A 15349-nucleotide genomic window follows, 5' to 3' on the forward strand; every position below is an offset into this window, starting at 1 on the left:
TTGTAATTTGCTCAAAGTCTCACAGAAAATCCGAGGCTTAGTGAGATGTTTGTCCACGCCCATGCAATCCCTGATGTCAACGGCCACCAGAACTGTTTTCCAGAAACAGCCCAGGAAGTCTTGTGGGACCGGGCGGTTAATGGAGCAGCCTGAAGGACCCCCCAGTGACTTCTTCATGAACTTCCTTCATAAAACTAAAGTATCCTCCCAGGGGCACAGATTTTCTGCCAGTTTTGAACATACTCTGTATGCACAGCCACATTTCCTGACTGCAAGTGGACTGGAGGTCCCCACCTACACACACGATGACAAAGTCCACCTTGTGTTTATGCACGATTTTCCCTAATAAAGATGGGTTCGATGCTCTGTTCAGGGACACTGCTCTGGGAACCATCCCTGGTGTGTCCTTGCCGGCTGGCTTGTATGATTAAGTTCCTTCTCATAAAATCACCTTGAAGTTGTCTCTGGGCTGGTGACTACTGAGCATTCGGCCCTGGTTCGGCCTGGTAACAGAGGTTATATTATCACCTGGGTAGTTTTCTTGCCCCAAAATGTGTTTGAGCTGAACCTATGCAAGAGGATCAGACAAATCCAACTTCATGCTCTTTCTGCAAAACCACTGGCCTGAAAGCTTCAAAATGTCAATATCATTTTTTTTTAAAGGCTGACTGTAGATAAAAAAAGAATAAAGAGATATGATTACAACGATATAGTGAGCACAGAACTGATCACATATGGCATAAGAATGACAAACAGCTATAAAGGACATTTAGGGATATTTGAATAAGCATGGATAATAGGGAATATGACACTGATGTTTATTTTCCTGAGTGTGATAATTTTAATATGGTTCTTGTTCTTAAGAGATGCATACTGAAGAATTTAGGGGAATAGTGTGAAAATGTTGGAAAGTAAGTGGTAAAAGCTAAGCCCCCTCACTCCCTTAAAAAAAAAAAAAAAAAAAAAAAAAGGTACCCTAGCTGGTTTGGCTCCGTGGATAGAGTGTTGGCCTGCGGACTGAAGGGGCCCAAGTTCGATTCCAGTCAAGGGCACATGCCCAGGTTGAGGGCTCAACCCTCAGTGTGGGGCGTGAAGGAGGCAGCCGATCAATGATTCTCTCTCATCATTGATCTTTCTATCTTTAAAGGTAAAAGTATAAAGGTAAAGAAAATGTGGCAAAATTTCAACAACTGGTGAATTTAAATGAACAGCAGTATTCTCCATGCAACTTTTCTGGAACATTTAAGAATGCCTGAAATTTCTCAAAATAACACTGTTTCCATGTGGCTAGGTCTGCATTCATGGGGCGATGAAGCTCAAGTATGAATTCAGTGAGACACACACCCACATGTAAAAATACTCGGCAAGCCATAGAATGCTCCACAAATGTAAGGTGGCTCTGGGGGCGGAGAACAAACACTAGAAAACTCGACACTGTCTCTGTTCCCATTTCAAACAACCCCAAGCCTCATGGCTCTGAAGCTATTACACCCACTCAGGGGGCAGCGCTTGCCAGCACCAGCTACCTTCTGGTCACACCCCATTTAAGGCTGCATTCCCTTCATTCCCAGGGCCAGGTGTTAGTAGGCAGCCCAGGCAGGTGCAAGAAGAAGTGACTGCAGAAAGTGCATTCTAATGCAGTGAGACAGGATGGTAACAAGCTAGGGAAATTCCTTGGCAAGTAGCATGGGGAAACTGAGACAGCTAGCTGAACAAAGTGTCTGAGCAATTTACCACCAGATACAGGTCACCTCCTGTCGATCACACCTAGGCCTTAGTTGCATTTCAGTCCAGGCCCAGAAAAGCAGCAGAACCAGGTGGGCAACGCTAGGACCAGCTGCAATGTCTAATAACTTTGGCCCTGGTACTGACCAATCAGTAGAGATCTTGACGCTGAAAGGGCACACCTGGAAAACTGATGAATATTCTGCTGAAACCCTCCCCGGAGATCTCTCCTAAAATTCCCACCTGCGAGGAAGAGATAAAGCCCTCAAGACAAAGGATGCTAGCTCGGGCTCTTTGAGTATGCTCATGCCTTTCCTTTCTCTGGCACGAACTTTCTCCTAAACTTTAAGATCCCCGTGAGACTTGCAACCAGGGGAGCAATGGGCAGCAGCAACTCGTCCCAGGCTAACCCCCTGAACCTGTCTTCAAGGGCCCCTTTCCTCTGACTTCCCAGTGAGGTAAAGCAGCCCAGCCTATAGTGTTGCTTCTTCTATGCTACGCCCTTCCCTGTTTCACTATCCCCAGCTTGAATAAACGTTCCCTCATAGTCACCTGGACTTGTGCTGTGAAATCTTTCCTGCACGAAGTCAAGAACCCACACGCTACCAGCTGGCCCTAGGCAGCCCCGCTCAGGGCCAGGTCCCCTTTCCCGTAACAGTAGGACAAGCAGAAAGCCACTAGGCCTAGTTTTAGTAAGTTTCACAGGATCAGATTCATCTCAGAGAAACCAATAACTTGCAGCCATTTCTAAACAATGCTCTCTCTTGCCCTAAAACAGAATTCCAGAGGATGGCGTAATCTATCAGTGCAGCTTCTCGTGACCAGGTACTCAGGAAGCTCCCTTGCACCTCTCAGTACACCACGCCCTCTCCCCAGGCTCCATCCCAAACAACACAGCAGGGGTAGACTTTGACTCTACTGTCCAGTGTGATTTTTCAAATCTCTCTCTATAAAAACCTAAGCGACGGTTAAGACTGGTTGCTATGACATGCACTGACTACCAGGCAGCAGACACTCAACACAGGAGCTGCCCCCTGGTGGTCAGTGCACTCCCACAGCCAACCTCCCGTGGCTGGCCAACCTCCCACTGTCCCTCCCCAAGGCCGGCCTGGCTGAGGGACCCCACTCTTGCACAAATTTGTGCACCGGGCCTCTAGTTAATAATTGACAAAGCGATACATAAAACACATAAAACTTTGATATCAGGTTGTTTCTGCGGAAAAAAACACTGGTGTAGTAATTATAGTCAACAAAGTCCTCTGTGTAAGAATATAATAAATAGATAATATGTGTAAGTATATAAAAATCCTATTTTGTTGAATAGCAAAAACAAAGTTTAAGGGAACTAAGATATAAAGCAAAATGTCAAGTCCTTACTATCAACAAGGCTGGTATACATCCATGTATAAGGTCTCAGCACTGGCACAGGGCTCTGGATGGCTCTGTGCTCAGCGTCAGGACACGGGGACAAAACGAGTAGGGCCCCCAAACCTTCTCCATGTAAGTTAAAAACACACCTTCATTAAGCTGAACGATTATATATTTTAAATGGGCAATTTGTATCCACAGCCATGATAAGATGTGCTTGATTATTTTTGAAGGATACGACTGGTTTCAATTAAATATTTAAAGAGTACTAAGAATTTTCCTGTCTACAGCAGACTGCCTACTAAGAATTTTCCTGTCTACAGCAGACTGCCTGATCAAAGTTCAACGAAAGAGAGTGGTACAGTTAATTAACAACTTCTGGAAACCTCTCACAGAATGAGTGGCAAGTCCTCTTGGAACTGAATCAGGTGGAAGGGGCCTCTGATCAAGTAATGCTCCCCGAACCCTCATTCCACGCTTCTCGGGCTCCCTCTGTGTGTGCGTGTGCGAGTGTGGGTACTTAGCACAAACACGAGCCCATCTGCCCTGGAATCTGGTGCGTGTGTGAGTGTGGGTACTTAGCACAAACACGATCTCATCTGCCCTGGAATCTGGTACATTTGTGAACTGCCTTCTTGTTTTGTTTTGTTCCTACTTGCGGAGTTAATGGGCTCTGTAAATTGAGTCACCTGGAGACGGCTGGCTGGCTGGCTGAGTCAGCAGAACTGGGTGGAGGGCAGAACATCACAACCTCCTAAAATGCACTTGGTCTGGCCCTTGTCTCCTTCCCTGCTCCCCATGCCTGGCCCCCAGGCACCACCCTCAGTCTCCAATATCAGACTTTACAAAGGTGTGGGAGGGAATTCTCTTCTTGGGAGGGCATCCCTGCTTGTGTGCCTGCTCCTGCCAGGCCAATCCCAGTGTTGGATGCAGGACTGAGTAGTAATCCACAAGGGCTGCCCTGGATTTGGAATTTGAAGGAATGAGTGGCAGGCTCCACCCGAGTCTTACCTTCCCAGGCTGTACCTGGATTTCCAGCAAAGTGTCCCTGAAAACCCTTAGGAAAGACTCAGTGCTCTTCAGCCTGAGGGCCGGTTCCCTGAAGGTCCCCAGTGAGCCTACCAGACTTAAGAAGACCAATAGTTTTTTCCTTGTTTACACAGTAAATGCCTAATAAACAGCCATAGAATAAATCAAGACAAATTGATGGGGCTAATTATTATCAATAGGATGTTAACTGCATCAACAAAACAAAACAAAACAAAACAAAGCAAAACAAAAATAAACAACAAAAGCGGAGCCCAGTGTTCCAAGTTGCCTTTGCCTAGGACCTAATTACGGCTAAGTTTCATCACATTGCCTGTCTCCCTAACATAGTGGTCGGCAAACCGCGGCTCTCGAGCCACATGTGGCTCTTTGGCCTCTTGAGTGTGGCTCTTCCACAAAATACCACATGCGGGTGCGCACATACAGTGCAAAGTTGACTTAAAACTTTAAGTAAAGTTTATTAAGTTAATTTTAGGGAACGTTGTGGAGTGAAAGAAGATGTTGAGAAAGGTATGTTGAGATGGTTTGGACATATAGAGAGGATGAACAAAAGGAGACAGACGAAACAAGTATACAAGACGAATGTGGATGGGAGAGTTGGAAGGGGTTGACCTCAGCGAACGTACCTCAATCATATTGAGGACGTTTTTAGCAAAGGCCAGCTTAGGAGTACCCAAATTAAGTTAATAACAATGTACCTACCTATATAGTTTAAGTTTAAAAAATTTGGCTCTCAAAAGAAATTTCAATCGTTGTACTGTTGATATTTGGCTCTGTTGACTAATGAGTCTGCCGACCACTGTCCTAATATAAAGAACTGCTACAAGGTGAAGAAACTTTGTAGATTCATTCTAATATTTTATAACTTCTCGATGCTATTAAACATTGACAACATTTCTCAAAGAGAAATATGTACTGCATATACCAAGGCAGTACATGAGAGCATGGTTTTTATTTGAATATCCAGGACTTATTTTAATAGTTACTTGTATTTAGTGGATGGTGGAGATATTAAATTTATTTCCCCCCCCCAATTTTCCATCTTAATCATTTTAAGTATACAGTTTGGGGGTATCACACATCATATCATTGTACAACCATCACTACCATTCATCTCCAGATCTGTTTCCTCTTGCAAAACTGAAACTTTAAACTTATTAAACAACTAGAGGCCTGATGCACAAAATTCATGTAAGAGTAGGCCTTCCTTCCCCCAAACTGCCGGCACCGGCTTCCCTCTGGCACCCAGGACTTGGGCTTCCCTCGCAGCCCCAGCTTCGTCTGGAGGGACATCTGGTCTAATTAGCATATTACACTTTTATTATTATAGATAACTCTGAGTTCCCTCCTCCTCCCATTCCAGGCAACCACCATTCCAGTTTCTGTCTCTATGATTTTGACTACTCTAAGAACCTTATATAAGAGGACTCATACAGTGTTTGTCTTTTCATGACTGGCTTACTAAATTTACTTTTTATTTATTTATTTTTCAAAATATACTTTTATTGATTTCAGAGAGGAAAGGAGAGGGAGAGAGAAAGAGAGAGAAACATCCATGATGAGAGAGAATCATTGATCGGCTGCCTCCTGCATGCCCCACACTGGGGATCAAGCCCACAAGTGGAGCATGTGACCTGACCGGGAATCGAACCGTGACCTCCTGTTGCACAGGTAGATGCTCAACCACTGTGCTATACTGGCTGGGCCTAAATTTACTTTTTAAAATAAATGTAGATGGCGAGTCAATTTAAAGAAATAGGCAATTAACAGTAAAGATGCTGTATGAGTAAAAGAAAAACTGTAACACAACAGAGGAAATTTGGGATAAGATAATTTGGATTAGAACATAATATTTTTCCTGTATTAATGTTTACAAACCTCCCTCTTAGATTCCAGGTGGAAGATCGCCCTGAAAAATGTATCTGTGTGCCACTGCTCAGCCTCTCTTTCCAGTGTTGAAGCTGTTCTTGAGGGTCCATTGCTATAACTGGCCCCTAACCTACCTGTCAAAAGCAAGCTCAGATCCTGTCTCCTCCCCTGTCTCCTGTAGCTGCAAGTGAACTTTAGGCACAGGTCATTCCTTTACCCATTTTGTTTACGCCTCTTGGGCACTCACCCCATTTTATGAGGCATTATATATATGTGCTTCTCTCTCTCACTAGCCTGGCTCTATTCAGGCCTAGCCAGGGCAGGCACTGATTAAATGACTGCTGCACATGAGCAGGGGCCGGGGAGGAGGTGATCTGCAGACAACAGATTTGTTCCTGCGAGTGAAGAAGGGGAGAAGCTCAGCGGACAATGAGAAACATGGTGGGCACTGGGTCGCCCTTAGCTTCTTTCTGCACCCCCGCCCCCACCCACCCATAACCTCTGATTCAGGCCTTTCCTCAGCCAAGTCCCAACAATAGAATCTCCTGGCTGCTCAGTTTCAGTCTCAGGAGACAAAGGGTTCTTGTCTCTGTGTTTATCAGGAAATGGGTGGCAAAAATCACCTCAGCTACCAAGAGCTCCCCCCACCTCCCCCTTGAGCCATCCTAAGGTCTGGGGTGAGAAAACAGAGCAACCCAAATCCTTCCAAAACAACAAATCCAAACTTTTAGCATCCCCTTCCTCTTTGCTCATGAATTTCCTTTATGCACAGCCCCTCTCCAACTCCCCGTCAACTAGCAAGGGGTGGCTTTGGGTATAAAAGTCAATGCTGAGTTTGAGCCTAGAACTGTAACTGTAGCCCACTGACACGGGGCATCAGTGATAAGTGCTCCAACGTTGGCAATGAGATTTAGGTTCCAACAAAAGAACTGATCACACCAGCCGGTTGACCACAGAAGAAGGTAGGAGTACTATAGTAAATAGTACTGACAGGAAAGCTGCCTTAGGTTAAGGCAGGTGCAGGGAGTGAGGTATGGAAAAACCCCAAGTGGGAACCACACCAGCAACAAGGGGGGGGTGGGGGTTGGCTTTAGCAGCCAGTTATCAATGAGTTCTCATTTACCTGGAGTCAAAACCCATTTCCTGCACATGTGAATGCATTAACATTAAAATGCTAACTTTTGGCCCTGGCTGGTGTTGCTCGGTGGTTAAAGTGTCAGCCCACTCACTGGAGGGTCTCAGGTTTGATTCCCGATCAAGGTCACATACCTGGGTTGCAGTTCACTCCCCAACCCAGGTCGGGACAAGTGGGGAGGCAACCAGTTGGTGTCAATGTGTCTCTCTTACATACATGTTTCTCTCTCCCCCCCTTTCCTTCTGTCCCTCCCTTCCACTGTCTCTGAAAAGCAATGGGAAAAAATATCCTCAGGTGAGATTACAAAAGAAAGCTAACTTTTGTAAAGCATGTCATAGTTTCCATCTAGTCAACCCCCGATTCTAGTCTTCCCTCAGCCTCATAAACTTCAATGGCTAATGGAAAGAGCATTTGTAGGCAGACTTGAATCAAAGCCTCAGTTGCTTATTGATACCTGTAAGGCCTTGATCTGTTATTACATGTCATTTAGCCTCAGTTTCCCCGTCTCTAAAGATAGATTATTGTTGGGAAAAAGGGGAATATGGTACTAAAACAAAATCTGAAAAGAACTGATTCTAAGAGCCTGGACTATCTTGAGAACTCTGAGTAAAAATTCTGCTTAGTAGAGTTTCCAGAATGTCTCTTTAATTGTCTCCTAATTTTAGAAATCCATAAAAACGAAGCGAGGCAATGTGTTTCCATTCTAGGATACAAAGACTATTCTATAAACAAAATTCTGGAGCTAGTTTTGTCATTTCAATGGCAACCTTTTTTGAGGGTGGCTCCTGGCAGGTCCTTGAGGCTGGAGCCATCTCCATCCTTGGTAGATCTAGACCCAACCTATACTCTGGTGCTGGCCATCCTCCACATTCAGATGGAAAGAAAAAAGAATGAAAGGCTACTTCTCTTGATATTTTTAAATTAAAATTTCCACCCATATCTCACCTCTCAGGGGCCTCCCTTCCGCATTCTGCTGGTGCTGAGCCTTCAGCTGTGTCCCAGCCTCACAAAGCCTTTTCACATGACGCTGCCTCAACCTGCTGCCAGGGCAGGAAGGTGCAGCCCAGGATGTGGCACTACTATGGAGGGTTCAGGATTCCAGCTACAAGAGGCCAATGAAGAGGTGTCTTAAGAGTTAAGGACCAGACAGAAGTTGGAGTCCTGGAGCAGTCAATCCTTGTGTATACAGGAGGAAGAAGAAAGCAAACACAGCCCAAATGGCAAGCAGTGGCGAAGATGCCAGGCTTGGTAGAAGCTGGATCCAGGGCCTCCAGGACTGGAAGAAGAGAAGTGATGGATCTGTGATCAGTGATTTCTGAAAATATATTAATAGAAAAGGCCTCTTATGTAGAGAGACAGAGAAAACAACAGCTCATACTCAAGAGATCCATCTGATAAAAATTTCTGGCACAGGGACCAATTCTAATTTTTGTTAAACACATATACACACACATAGCAAACAAAGAATTCCCAGAAAACCTTCAATTTCAAAGATACCTAGTAGTTGATGTCCAGTGATTCCTTAATCACATTCAATCATGAAAACAGTTCTTTAGAATCTGTGAGGCTGAATTACACGCCTACTCTGTAGTATTTAAGTTGGGAGAGGAAGGGAAGTAAAAATTCATTCTGGCTAAAGAAGGGGCACTGGCTAGTTTCTCGGTTTATTGCTGAGAAATTACCAGGTGAGTTGAGGAAACTTACCCACCACCCAAGATGGGAAAAGCCATGGGCAGAGGTCTCGGGTAGGCAGTATTCTCATAAGGATCCTGGCCTGTTTACCTGTTGTGAGAGATAGTACAGGCCATCCTTCTATCTCCGATTTGAGGTGAAAATGTTAGAAATTAATGATAGAACTGGGCTTGGGACCACTTCTCTGACTTGTGCAGTTTACTGACCCTACACCAGTGGATATGCCAATCCCTTGGGGCCTTTTTTGTCCTCTTAAATTCCAAAAGGAAAATTACTGACATATTTCGAATCACAGATTTTATTCCTGCACGGCTAAGGACTGCTGCTTTCGGAGGGAGGCCTCGACTTCTTAAAAAAGGTTTCTAAAACCATGTCGCAGGGCATCTGCGAAAAACTTTCAGGACCTTTGGCGATTTTTAAGTTCTATCTACGGAGGGCTGGGAAGAGAGAACAGCACGGAAATGGGAACAAAAATGTGTGTCTGCCTCCGGGGAAGAGGCCCTGCCATTTTCACAAGAGGAGGAAGATTTGGTGGGTTTTTTTTTTGGTTTTTGTTTTTGGCTTATGGACTTCCTCTCGTGGACTCTTCAGCGAAGGCTGAAAAGGGCAGATATGGAGCCAACGCTGGCAGGGACCTTCATTCATTCCTGTAAAACTAAGAAATGAAACAAAGAACCTGTTGTCCCGGGCACCCCTGCAGCTGAAAACAGGAGAAGGCGCCAGGCGGCTCCCAGTCTTGGCCCACTGACCTTGAGCCTAAGCAGCGGCATGCACCAGGCTTCACAAATTGGCAAGCATTTCGTGGATTTGCAATTCTTGGCTTTTAAGTGCCTTTGATTACACTGGTGTTATTTCATAGCTGGATTCAGTCCATACAACACTCTAATCAAGCAGATATGCAGATATTTAGTGGCAGAATCAGCTACCAACATAGCAAGGCAAGGTCTGTAAAGGGTAAAATATATCTACCTTAGAGTAAGTCCGTACTGCACTCTAACCAAGCAGATATTTAGTGGCAGAATCAGCTACCAACATAGCAAGGCAAGGTCTGTAAAGGGTAAAATACACTGAGTAGCCAGATTATTATGACCACCTGACGTTTGTAGGCAAATTAGCTATAATTTCCCGCTGAAGTTGCTAGAGTGCCAGATCATTATAAACACCTGAATAGCACAACATACCTATGTATTGTTGCTGATCAAGTTCATCCTATCATGTTGATGGCATATCCCAATGGAAATGGCTTCTTCCAACAAGATAATGCACCATGCCACGGTGCTCATATTGTGCAGGAGTGGTTTCAAGAACGTGAGGGAGACTTTACTTTGCTTAGGTGGCCCCCACAATCACCAGATCTCAATCTAATTGAGCATTTGTGGGGTAAAGTTAAAAAAGCCATCAGGCAGCTGGTTCCACAACCATCAAGTCTCACAGAACTGGACAGTGCTATTCATCAGGCATGGTGTCAGATTCCTTGCATCACCTTTCAACATCTCGTGGAGTCAAGGCCAAGAAGAATCGCCGCAGTATTGAGTATTGAAGGCAAAAGGTGGCCCATCGAAGTACTGATGGGGTGGTCATAATAATCTGGCCGGTCATAATTATCTGGCCACTCAGTGTATATCTACCTTAGAGTGCACCCTGTGAAAATAGTGTGTACCTAGGGGAGCCAGCCTAGGATACACTGTGGACTTCCAGGATGATAAAAACACACACTGGTAAGTCAGTGAAATCATGTGTGATCTACCATTTAAATGCACAGAAAAACAAGGAAAGGATACATACAAGGCAAAGAAATCAAACAGCCAACAAGCTAACAGGCCACTGGCTCAGGGCTGGGGAACATCCTAAGGTCCCCCAGCATCTGAGAGCAGGCCCCTCTCCTGGGACAGTCGCACCTGTCCGAAAAGTTGTTTTGTTTTTCCTTTCCTGTGAGCTCCAGTCTGGTTCAATAGGTCAGGAGAGGCTCACATCATTTGCTACATAATAGCAATTATATTTTGCAGTATCTCAGGCCCCTTGAAAAAAGTGTCTGGTGTTATCAAAGTTTATTGTTTCTTCTTGCACACGATCTATTTCTAAGAACTGTAAGTGTGCATTCCCATAATTCTTAGAAATTTGTCGGTGCCTGCCTGTCCATATTCTTTCTCAAAGAATATCTGATGGGAAACAGAATAGAGAAACTCTGTGACTTGGGTAGGGATTGTGTTCGGAGAGGCAGCTGAAAATCTACTCATCTGAAATACCCAAGTAACACCAGAGACACGGCTGCTCTTTCCTCCAGTGGGGAGGGGTGGGCATCGCTTTGTTCAAACCAGAGGAGGTTATGTAGTGGAAACAGTTTTGCAATAAGACGTTTTCCTGCCGTGCCCACTGAAGATGTTCTGCTGTGACTAGCTTGATCAATTTCCCGGAAGGTGTTTTCTGATTTCAAGCCACCAGGAGTGTTTGGAATATGAGTGTTTGGAATATGATTTCAAGGAATTCTATGAGATTGCCTAACTCTTTGCTCCTACTGTTACCAATGCAGCAACAATTAAGTTCAACTTAAAGAAAATATTTATTGAGTGGGTGCTATTTGCCAAAACACTTAGACCAGCGGTTCTCAACCTGTGGGTCGCGACCCCTTTGGCGGTCGAATGACCCTTTCACAGGGGTTGCCTAAGACCATCCTGCATATCAGATATTTACATTACGATTCATAATAGTAGCAACATTACAGTTATGAAGTAGCAACGAAAATAATTTTATGGTTGGGGGTCACAACATGAGGAACTGTATTTAAAGGGCCAGAAGGTTGAGAACCACTGACCTAGACAGTGGAGCCTGAAGTTTCATACAACCTAAGGGAGAAAGAACTGTAAACAAGCATCCTATAATGGAATAAGTACATAATAGAGGAATATACTAGATGCCCTGGGGACCTTGGGGAGGAAGCCGGTCATTCCAGGTAGGAGGTTGTTTGGTCCGTCTTAATTGGTGAGACCTATTATATTAGGGAAGGTTTGTGTTTTTTTTTAAAGAACATGTAAGATTTCTTTTTTATTATTATTACCAAAGTAGAACTTTACATTGTGCAAAAAGAACAATGCAAAAATATGAAACTAAATATGACCATGAACCCACACCTGAGACAAAACCGCTTTTGATTGTTTGCTTGCTCTCTTATTTCTTTGCCTGGGTGTGTGTCTTTTTAATGCCTGGAAACCATGATGAATGAAGAGAGGTATTTCTATGTTGTGACTTAAGTACTTATCTCAGTGCTGTGGGACTCAGGAGTGGGGACTCTCCAGTTTTAACCGCGTATCATTTTACAATTTTCACATGTCTAAGTTCCAGGCTAAAGTCATGGGAATTCTGAGCTAGCAGCCAGTTCACTGGTTCATATTTATGGAAACCATAACTTTATATGAAGGATTATCGAGGGTCAGGGGGCGAAGGAGATGAGAAGAGAAAATAACCTAGAAATTATGAGAAAAGTACAAATATATATGTACTTCTATTATTTATATTTCTGCTTACGAATCTTAGATCATAAACTCATAGCAAAACAAACAAAACCCAGTGAATTTCTTCCCACCTTTTAGATTTGCTTGCTTTACTTTGTTCAGTATGCAGAAATATTATATGCAGAAATATTCACCATGCCATGAATTGGTTTGGCCAAGGCCATTAGCTGCATGATAACTAAGAAACATATGTGCTCTTAATCTGATACAATTATCTTTGGAACTTAAATCTTTTAAGCTCAGAATAAATCTGCATCCATCTAATAGTTTCCCATATTCAATATATATATATATGTCCTCCACTTCAGTGACTTTGAATACAGAATTTAATGTCATTTCATATTATTCCTTCCCATCTTTTCCTTTTTATACATCAGGTAAAAAGTGACTATTCTTTGTTGATTTATACCCACTTTTACTCGTCTAAAGATTTTGGGGAGTGTATATGAGGTCCTTAGGAAGCAAGTTCAAGTCACTGATGCAAAAATCATTTTGCATTTTGTCTTCTTGCACAAATATGTGTGCCTCATCAGTGTTAGCCAGCAAAACAAATCTTTTCCTCTTTTCCATACTTGGACTGATGAGGAGTGGGACTTAAATGTAGGGGAAAGAGATTCTGGTCTCTCTTCTTTATTAGGGAGGATGCTTAAGGCCTGTCACACATTTTCAACTTTTTATTTTTAATGCACTGGCTGGGATCCCCTAATTGCTTGACAAGGGTGAAGTCTTGTTTATACAAGAGGCTTCTGATGCTCGAACACTTTTAGAAGGTCCAAAGGGCTAGCACCTTTCATTCATCCGATCAACACACTGATTGAGTGGATGCTACATGACAGACCCTATTCTAGGCACTGGAAAAAACAGCACCAGACACAGACCAAGCCCCCGCTGTCAAAACGCCCACCTTCTAGTGCTGGGAGGCAGAAAATGCATAATTACGCAAGTGAATATATTTCAGGTCTGCACAAGTTCTAGAAAGAAAAATAAAGCCAGCTAAGGCGACAGAAGAAAGGTAGGGTCCAAGGGTGAATGCTTTCTGGAGGAAGGGCATTCCAGGCAGAGGGAACAGCAAGCACAAAGGCTGCTTAGCAAGAAGCTGGCGGGGCTGGAGCAGAGCGCTGAAGGGGAAGAGATGGTAAGAGAAGAGATGGTGAGGGGATGTGAGTCATATCCTGTGGGGACTCCGAAGGCCATGGTGGGGATTTTGGTTTTCAGTGAAAAACTACTGAAGGGCTTTGAACAGGAGTGACATGACGTGGATTTAAATGAACTAAAGTCAGATCATTTTCGATGCTGCTTAGCTAACCGCCCAGAGAAAGGGGAAGGGGTGAAAGTAGAGACAACAGGCAGGGTTCTACTGTCCTGGTGCTGGTGAAAAGTGGTCCGATCCTGGATCGAAGTTAAAGGTAGAGATGCCAGGATTTAGAGATGGATGGGAGGACGTTAGGAAAGAAGGAGAGGCACCAGGGATGACTGAGGGCCCAAGCACCTGGAGGCATGGTCACTAGGATAGGAAGACCAGGGAAGAAGCAGGTTTGTGAAGGGAACCAAGGGTTCGGTCTTGGTCTTTTTAAGTTTGAGCTCCCAAAGGTCAGGCTGAGTGGACAGCTGGATGCAAACATCTGGATTCTAAGAGAGGACAGGCCTAGGGATGTAAGTCGGGAATCACCGATACACAGACATATTCAAGCTGCGGGACTGACTGAAATTACCTAAGAAATTACAGATCTCTTTCAGTAAACCATGTATGTGTTTACCACGTGCCAGCACCGGGTGAAGTCCTTTGCAGCTATGCATTCACTTAATCTTCCTAACAACTCTGAGGCCAAGTTCCATCATTATCCTCACTTCACTGAGGCAGAGATGCTTCCGTGTCTTCCTCGAGGGTAGTGGGGGAGAGAAGAGGAGATGTGTGAAGAGGAGAGGCTCAAGGGGTGAGCTCTGAGTGCTCCAGGGTTAGAGGGTCAAGAAGATAAGCAGGAGCCAGCCAGGAGCCTCAAAGCAGCAGCTGGTGAGGGGAGAGAAACCAGGGCTCATGGCATCCCAGAAGCCAAGCCAAGCAAGTGTCCCAGGCAGGGAGGGTGGGTCTACCGTGTCAGACGATGCCGGTAGGTCAGGTGGGCTGGGAAGTGGGAACTGACTATTGGGTAGAAAAAAGGGACACCTGCACTCTCGCTAACCTGGTTTTGAAATTCACTCCCTCCCATTTTGAATGCAGGCAAAAAAATCTCAGCAGCTGAAACTTTGTCCCCAACCAAAACTCTAGATGTTTCCATGCTCAGTGCCTAAGTATTGCTTATTCTCTTCTCCGCTTCCAGAGGACAGCAGTTCCTAGTCCCACTGCCAGACCTCATCATTCGATGGGTTAATAAAGAAGTACCAATGCTATGAAATCAAGCATTTTTACATTCTAACCATTGTATTCCACTATAATTGTTTTCCCCACGTCCTCTTACATATTTTACTTTATGCATTCAAAATATTAATCTGCAAAGGGGTTCATAATACAAGAAGAGGTTTCAGAGCTCAAGCTCATCTCACTATTAACCACGAAAGAGCAACAAAAAGCCAATGCAGGTTGGGGAACAGCGATTTCTAACCTAGGGCACCGGCCTGACACTTAGTCCAGCATTCAACAAGCTAGGGAACCACAGACACTTCCTGGTGACTGTGGGTGGAGTGGGTGAGGTCATATCACAGCTCACACTCACCAACCATGAGGCTGCAAAAGGCCACTCACTGCCAGGCATCTGTGCAGCCACCAGAACACACCCAGTTAAGGTCCTGAGGGGCCGACTGCTTCTTCTCTCCGGTGTTCCCACTGGAGGCGGCCCTGCCTGCTTCCCTGCGACCACCCACAGCTCTGCTCCGCCTTCACTGTGGAAACAACACCATGTCCTCCGTCCCCTCCTTCTGTGTTATCCGTCCCTCCTGACGTCATTGGCAAAATGGAGGAATTGATAGCAAAGTCACCAATCCATGATTCTAAAACTCAGCGAGAGAC

At 44.6% G+C, this 15349-nt stretch overlaps 1 protein-coding gene across 9 annotated transcripts in view; it reads right to left on the bottom strand.

Annotated features, from left to right (window-relative positions):
• Positions 1-15349, bottom strand: part of RIN2 (Ras and Rab interactor 2) — a 225786-nt gene that overhangs the window by 70899 nt on the left and 139538 nt on the right. Inside the window, exon 1 of one of the 9 annotated variants that reach the window (XM_070419846.1) lies at positions 8090-8191. The exons of the other annotated variants lie outside the window; for them this stretch is intronic. The gene's annotated coding sequence lies outside the window, so the exon portion shown is untranslated. Of the gene's footprint in view, positions 1-8089; positions 8192-15349 lie in introns of those variants that run through there. 9 annotated transcript variants of the gene reach the window in all.

This window comes from Myotis yumanensis, unplaced genomic scaffold (genome assembly GCF_028538775.1).
Source record: "Myotis yumanensis isolate MYYU_CA2020_CCGP unplaced genomic scaffold, mMyoYum1.0.hap1 SCAF_7, whole genome shotgun sequence".
NCBI classification, from domain to species: Eukaryota; Metazoa; Chordata; class Mammalia; order Chiroptera; family Vespertilionidae; genus Myotis; species Myotis yumanensis.